At 38.6% G+C, this 7,994-nt stretch overlaps 1 long non-coding RNA gene across 1 annotated transcript; it reads left to right on the top strand.

Annotated features, from left to right (window-relative positions):
* Window positions 1–767: 767 nt before the first annotated feature.
* Window positions 768–1,956, top strand: LOC311080441. The gene is made up of 3 exons (XR_014605592.1): window positions 768–1,269; window positions 1,650–1,703; window positions 1,892–1,956. It is a non-coding gene; the product is annotated as an uncharacterized lncRNA (long non-coding RNA).
* The last annotated feature ends 6,038 nt before the right edge of the window (window positions 1,957–7,994 follow it).

Consider the following 7,994-nt stretch of genomic DNA (forward strand, 5'->3'; position numbering starts at 1 on the left):
TTCACTTTATTTTGATGGTCCCTTTAACACATTCTGTTGTCTAGAAGTAACATTGCACCTACATGTCTACTAACTCTCATTAGAGTATTCACGAGTTCACACTTACAAATAAGTCAGATAGAATAAATGCGTATTTGGCGTGCTGTCCGAGGAGAGGGCTCCGGGCTTGGTATTCGGCCCGAACCCAGAGTACTCCCCCCGTATTCCTGGCTGTGAAAGAACAAGACAAGAGTGAGGAGTTGGGGTGGTGGAGGGATGCTGAAAACCGTCAAGGAATGTTAGGTGAGTTGACAGAGTGAATATACATGCTTCCTCTCATGACATGCTGATAGGGTAGACATGGTAATTGTTTGATGACGAGTTGATTGATTGATTATTTGAACGTGCTCCTCCCGAACTTTGTTAATGAAACATCATTTAGTAGAGTATTAGTAGACTGGTAGGGTGAGGGTTAGGGTTAGAATAAGTTGACATGTAGTTGCAAAGTTACTTATAGTCAGTAGAGTGTCTGTTGGAGGACCATCACAATAAAGAGTTATCAGATATTAAGCAGACAGTAAACTAATACTCTAATGAGAGTTAGTTGACATGTAGTTGCAGAAAGTCAACAGAATGTTCAAAAGGGACCATCAAAATAAAGTGTTACTGAAAAATTATAAAGAATTACTAATAATTACTGATCACAACAGTGTCGATGTGAACAATTTTCTTCTTTTACACTGTTAGACTTTTCTGTAATTTCTACAGTTATTTACTTTAAATCCCCCAGTATTATACTGCTATTTCTCTTTACAGTAAATAACTGTGATTCCCATTGCATCATGGGAATTTTCTGTGACGTCTAACACCACATACAGAGACTCACTGTATTTTTTAAATTTGCTGTATACTACTGTATTTGACGTAACTGCCTCTCTGGCTGGCACCATTCCATCGTGCTTTTTATTTCCTAATTTTTGCCTTACACCGCGTGTCTACAACGCTATAATAGCCAGAGGCTGTCTATATTGGACACATTGAAGCGACCGGACCTTTAAATGCAAACCTGTTTATCCCTTGTCAGAAATAGCGCGAGCGCTTGGACTCGTATCGGACTATGTCAGAAATATAACGGCCGCGGCGCATCACTACACTGTCTGGGATTTGTCGTGTCGCGTCAGAGCATCCAGTGTAGGTAATGGGGTCTGTCTTTTGTTGGATCGCGACGTTCGTGTCTGGCCCGGGGAAGAGACGGAATTCACTTCACCGAGAGAGAGATCAGCAAGCAAGGTAAACAAAAACATTAAAAAAAACATTCTGTGTGTGTTGACAGAATTGTGCCCAGTTTAACCTGTTATAACGTTAACGTTAGCCTAACGTTACTCGTCGTCAACATGGCGGTAACGAACCTTACAATGGTAAACTGAGCTAACGTTTCATTTTACACACTTTGTTAGATTATTGAATTGTCGAGTTAAAATATGCCAACGAGCAACGCGTTTACATTAACAATAAATGTGAATAAACTAATGTGAAATTCTGTTTATAGCTTAATGTTGGCCTACTGATGAGAACCTTTATAGTTTTAGCATTAGTTTGCAAACTATACCATATTATAGTTTTTTTTTTAAAATGGAATTTAATATTTACTTCCATTTTTGTGTTTAAAGGCAACTGCAACAAAGCGCCAATTCGCGCCAGTGACTTCTAGCAAGATTCCAGAGGTAGGCCAGCCCATTTGTGATATATATTTTGAGATAAGTTTGCTGAAATGATTAGCAATACGCTATGTGAAAATTGCTTTTGAGCCACTGGTGCAGGTAGCTTACAATATCTTATAAAATCTCTATAAAATTGGCTAACTTTATATCAAATAAGTGACCTTTGCCTTATGTCTAACTTTATTACACAGCAAATGAACCAATCAGAAGATGGACCATTGTCTTTGTTCAGTCTCACCAGATTAAATGTATCCAGGTAAGCACTGCAGTAAAACTCTCACTAATTCATTCACAATCTAGCATTCTAAACAACTTAAGTTTATATTTTTGCATTATTTTGATATTTTATTAGCCAGAAGACTTCCTTATATCAGCGCACAGGTGGGTTAACTACTGTAGGAAGGAGAACGATCATCACACAGTGATTTCTTGCATGTATCTTATGGCTCGTTTCCACTGAGCAGTACAGTACGGTACGGTACAGTACGGTACGGTTCGGGTCTGTTAACCATGATCTGGCTAGCGTTTCCACTGCCAACAGTACCCTTACTTGATAGGCGTGGTGTTTCGATCGACGTAATTTTCGCGCGAAGAAGAACATAGTAAACTACAATGGATGACATACAGCAGATCTTGTTCTTGCTCCTCGACATGTTTGTCACAAGAAGACAAGCGCCGACATTAGGCTTTTCTCAATATTAAGTACGCAAAGTTTGTACTTGCCATGTGCGACTCCTACATGCAAATGGCAGCGCGTTCTTAAAAGCATCACTCAGCTCGCTCTGCTACTCCGGTTATCTCTGTTACTCTGTATGTACAAATTTAAGCAACAATAAAACGAAATATGTTATAAAACACTACTCTGCCTCTTTTCGTTTTCATTTAAATAAATTAAACATTATAGGGACACAAATGTGGTTCATGCGCAACGCATATTGATTATTCACTGCACGTTATACGTTATTCTATTTATAACAAAACGATTTAAAACACAACCCTAACGTTACCTCTTTTCGTTTAAATAATAAAAAAAATTACACATTACAGGCAATATATGCATTTGTACAAATGTTGCAATAAACATCAGTGATAATCTTGTAATAAGAAAATGACAAGAAACCATATTTCTTTTTGTAAAATTTCAGTTTTATAAATAATAGCCAATATAAAAGTTTAAGTAAAAGGTACAAGAAGCTATACAATAAGAAATAAAGCAAACAATTCAGTCAAATGTCCAAATGCTGCGCTAGTCTAACATTACAACAGTAAAGTTAAATACAAATAGCCTATAATATGAAACTAAACTTAGCCCTCAGTCAAAACGATTGACAGGGAATGAATTATATATTCACGAGACCAAAGATCGCCCGTTAGGTCTGCACAAGACGAATTATATCTCATGTTTAACCACTACCGTCGGAGTCATCGGCGAACGTCAGAAGAACTAACTTAGCCGAGGAAAGGCTCATCCAGCCGGGAAACATGAGCGCCGAGCGCCCGCTGATCGCATGGATCTCACAACCGGGGAAAAACAAATCATCTTTATAAATAAACCACAGATTAGAGCTTTAAACAACTACATTCTCGCCTGAAAAACTCTTAAAATTACATTTCGTGACACAGTAACAGTATATTATATTAAACTGTATATAAAAAAATGGCGCTTCTTATGTTGTCATTCCCCTCGTAGCACGCGCAAGTGACGATTCTCTGTCAACCAATCAACGTCCTGCAGTGAGTCTAGCTCCACCTTTTAGTACCGTACCACTGTGCTAGGTACCCCAACGGAAGGGTACCCAAAAAGTGGTACGGTACGGTTCGGCTTTTTGGTACCATTCTCAACTTTTGGCAGTGGAAACGCAAATAAAAGGGTACCGACCCGTACCGTACCGTACCGTACCGCTCGGTGGAAACGCGCCATTACTGTGTATTTGTCTCAAACAGGTACTCCTTCACTGCAGACAAGCTGAAATGGGCTAAAATCATCGATTTCAGTCGTTCTTTCTATGGATCTCAGCATTTTTGGACAGAATTTAGGATTTGTAAGTATTAAAATTTAATCTGGCATAATTTTATTTAGTTCTTTTGTATGCTATTTATTGACAAAAGCTGTTTACAAATATATATTCTTAAGTTTTTGTGAAAATAATAATAAAAATTAACAAAAAAGGAGGTTAAAAATAATGTGACACTAATATTCTCTCTCTCTCTCTCTCTCTCTCTCTCTCTCTCTCTCTCATATAGTTTTGGAACCGGGATCTCCTCTGAAGGACTGAGTACATTTGTGTTTGTGGGCACGCATGCAGACCATGGAACACTCTGATGTTGTCAATCAAGTTCTGAACAGGAACCAATCTTTGGAGAAGTTCATTTATTCACAAAGGTGGACAAAAACATTGTGTTGGCTTTTTAAAGATAACACATAATGTGTTAATTTAACACGTTTACACATCTTTGTGTTAACCTCTCTGACATATTTACTTTGTTAAAATCATTAACACAATGAATGAGTTAAAATTAACACAAAAAATGTTGTCTCTAAACTCACCCATTAATGTGTAAAAATTTCACACATCATTTCCAGCATTGGCATGTTTATTTTGTGATATATATGAAATGTTTTAAATAAAAAAAAAGGTATTTTGTGATAACTTTGTCTAATTGGTTTGTATGAAAGTAGTACTTATGTAGGATAAAAATAAAATTAATCATATATCAAAATTATCAAATCTAATTTATATTTAGTACAAATAAAAATAATTACAGTAGTGTACTGATTAGCTTCGTTTTTACAGTAATGCACTGTACTGATTAGCTTCGTTTTTACAGTAATGCACTGCATTACACAAAACTGAAATACGGTTTGTTACTGTAACTCTTAATTACAGTAACTTACTGGCAACAGTGTTGCCAGTAAGTTACTGTAAAAAACCCTTGAAAAGTCTAACAGTGTACTCTCAACGTGGTCATAAGATGCATCACTTATTACTCAGGTATTAGTCACTCTGCAGGAAATACTAGTTATGTGGACCATTATTTTAAAGTGAAAAATATGTTTTTCACTTTAAAATAATGGTCCAGATCACTTGTAGTTCCTGTAGAGTGAATAGGTAACACTTGAGTAATTAGTGATGCATTTTATGACTATATTCAGAGGAAAAATATGATGGATTACCTCTCAGAAACACGATAATGTAGTGATAAGTAAATAATTGGTAACTGTTTATGATTTGTCATAGGTAATAATTATGAATTAGGCTAATCTCATTTATAGTATTTATTGATTACATAATAAGGAACTATCTTAGTCCTACATTTGAAATTACTTACTGATTAATTAAGCTTTATTCCATATTAGTTAATAGTAGTAGCTGAAGTGTTGATATAGTACTACTCATAAGTCCTGCATTAATTCCTGCATAGTTACCTATTAATGACAGACCATGATTGTAAAGTGTTACTGATTATTTGTAAGTGTGAGCTTGTGAATTTACGGTTTATTTGTATCTACAGTCACTCAGACTGTCTGAGACATCATTGCTATAAAGTCATTGCTATAGTCATTGCCACAACGAGTTGAGTCTTGTTTCTCTGCACAGCCCTGCATAGACTGGATTGACTTTAATAACTTTAATGTACTTGTGCACCAAGCCCTAGGATCATCCAAGTATGAGGACTCAATAATTGATGACTCGGATCTGATCAGGGGCACAAAAAAGATGATTGGGACCTCCTGTCAGGATTCCATCACCATCTCCTTCCACTCATTCCCTCACTCCGCCCACTCAGTCATTCACACGCTCATTGTCACCTGATTACTAATCACCATCACCTGGACCTCATCATCAGTTCACCCATATATACCTGCTACAAACATTCAGTCATTGTCTGATCTTGTCTACACATGACACAGACTCTCTGCCATACTTACCTGTATACTTATCTTCGATCCCGATCTTCTCAGCCCGTCGCCATTCCGTCTTCTAAGGAACTCCTTCATCATCATCTGCAAGAGAAAGAAAGAGAGAGACTTGGTTACACTTCAGCTAAGCTATCATCTGAAATTCAACTTACTGTTTACTCACCTGTTTTGCTGTACCGATCCATTCTGCAAATTAAAGCATTTAACTTACCATTCTGTCTGCTTCGTCTATGCCAAACCTGACACCTCCCTAATATATAGCGGTGACACCTCCCCACTGTGTATATATATATACACAGTGAGGAAAATAAGTATTTGAACACCCTGCTATTTTGTAAGTTCTCCCACTTGGAAATCATGGAGGGGTCTGAAATTGTCATCGTAGGTGCATGTCCACTGTGAGAGACATAATCTAAAAAAAAAAAAAAATCCAGAAATCACAATACAGTATATGATTTAACTATTTATTTGTATGATACAGCTGCAAATAAGTATTTGAACACCTGTCTATCAGCTAGAATTCTGACCCTCAAAGACCTGTTAGTCTGCCTTTAAAATGTCCACCTCCACTCCATTTATTATCCTAAATTAGATGCACCTGTTTGAGGTCGTTAGCTGCATAAAGACACCTGTCCACCACATACAATCAGTAAGAATTCAACTACTAACATGGCCAAGACCAAAGAGCTGTCCAAAGACACTAGAGACAAAATTGTACACCTCTACAAGGCTGGAAAGGGCTACGGGGAAATTGCCAAGCAGCTTGGTGAAAAAAGGTCCACTGTTGGAGCAATCATTAGAAAATGGAAGAAGCTAAACATGACTGTCAATCTCCCTCAGACTGGGGCTCCATGCAAGATCTCACCTCGTGGGGTCTCAATGATCCTAAGAAAGGTGAGAAATCAGCCCAGAACTACACGGGAGGAGCTGGTCAATGACCTGAAAAGAGCTGGGACCACCGTTTCCAAGGTTACTGTTGGTAATACACCAAGACGTCATGGTTTGAAATCATGCATGGCACGGAAGGTTCCCCTGCTTAAACCAGCAAGTCAAGGCCCGTCTTAAGTTTGCCAATGACCATTTGGATGATCCAGAGGAGTCATGGGAGAAAGTCATGTGGTCAGATGAGACCAAAATATAACTTTTTGGTCATAATTCCACTAAACGTGTTTGGAGGAAGAAGAATGATGAGTACCATCCCAAGAACACCATCCCTACTGTGAAGCATGGGGGTGGTAGCATCATGCTTTGGGGGTGTTTTTCTGCACATAGCCGCCTTATCTCATAGCCGCCTTATCTTTAAATGACTAGAGGGTCTTATACATCAGTTGATTTTCCATGTTTCCGTGTATATATATATATATATGTATTTGAACACCCTGCTATTTTGCAAGTTCTCCCACTTAGAAATCATGGAGGGGTCTGAAATTGTCATCGTAGGTGCATGTCCACTGTGAGAGACATAATCTAAAAAAAAAAAATCCAGAAATCACAATGTATGATTTTTTTAACTATTTATTTGTATGATACAGCTGCAAATAAGTATTTGAACACCTGAGAAAATCAATGTTAATATTTGGTACAGTAGCCTTTGTTTGCAATTACAGAGGTCAAACGTTTCCTGTAGTTTTTTACCAGGTTTGCACACACTGCAGGAGGGATTTTGGCCCACTCCTCCACACAGATCTTCTCTAGATCAGTCAGGTTTCTGGGCTGTCACTGAGAAACACGGAGTTTGAGCTCCCTCCAAAGATTCTCTATTGGGTTTAGGTCTGGAGACTGGCTAGGCCATGCCAGAACCTTGATATGCTTCTTACAGAGCCACTCCTTGGTTATCCTGGCTGTGTGCTTCGGGTCATTGTCATGTTGGAAGACCCAGCCTCGACCCATCTTCAATGCTCTAACTGAGGGAAGGAGGTTGTTCCCCAAAATCTCGCAATACATGGCCCCGGTCATCCTCTCCTTAATACAGTGCAGTCACCCTGTCCCATGTGCAGAAAAACACCCCCAAAGCATGATGCTACCACCCCCATGCTTCACAGTAGGGATGGTGTTCTTGGGATGGTACTCATCATTCTTCTTCCTCCAAACACGTTTAGTGGAATTATGACCAAAAAGTTCTATTTTGGTCTCATCTGACCACATGACTTTCTCCCATGACTCCTCTGGATCATCCAAATGGTCATTGGCAAACTTAAGGCGGGCCTTGACATGTGCTGGTTTAAGCAGGGGAACCTTCCGTGCCATGCATGATTTCAAACCATGACGTCTTAGTGTATTACCAACAGTAACCTTGGAAACGGTCTTTTCAGGTCATTGACCAGCTCCTCCCGTGTAGTTCTGGGATGATTTCTCACCTTTCTTAGGATCAT

This window comes from Abramis brama, assembly GCF_963993115.1.
Source record: "Abramis brama genome assembly, chromosome: 3".
NCBI classification, from domain to species: domain Eukaryota; kingdom Metazoa; phylum Chordata; class Actinopteri; order Cypriniformes; family Leuciscidae; genus Abramis; species Abramis brama.